The sequence below is a fragment of the Chinchilla lanigera genome, unplaced genomic scaffold (genome assembly GCF_000276665.1).
Source record: "Chinchilla lanigera isolate Chin_1 unplaced genomic scaffold, ChiLan1.0 scaffold00050, whole genome shotgun sequence".
In the NCBI taxonomy this organism is placed as follows: domain Eukaryota; kingdom Metazoa; phylum Chordata; class Mammalia; order Rodentia; family Chinchillidae; genus Chinchilla; species Chinchilla lanigera.
In genome coordinates this window covers 5,934,559-5,934,759 of record NW_004955451.1, presented here as the reverse complement: position 1 = coordinate 5,934,759, position 201 = coordinate 5,934,559, and positions in this window count along the sequence as shown.

The following is a 201-nucleotide window of genomic DNA, read 5'->3' as shown; positions in this document are numbered from 1 at the left end:
ACGTGTGCTTCACAGGCATGAGGCTCTGGGTCCAATCCCCAGCATTAGAGAAGACAAAACATACACTGAAATTCAATGACTCTGTCAGGTATGGCAGAGTACACCTGTAATCCCGGCACCTTCGAGGCTGAGGCAGGAGGATCATTTGGGGTTTAAGGCTAGCCTCAAGTACAGGAGACTCTTCTCAAAAAAAAAAAAAAA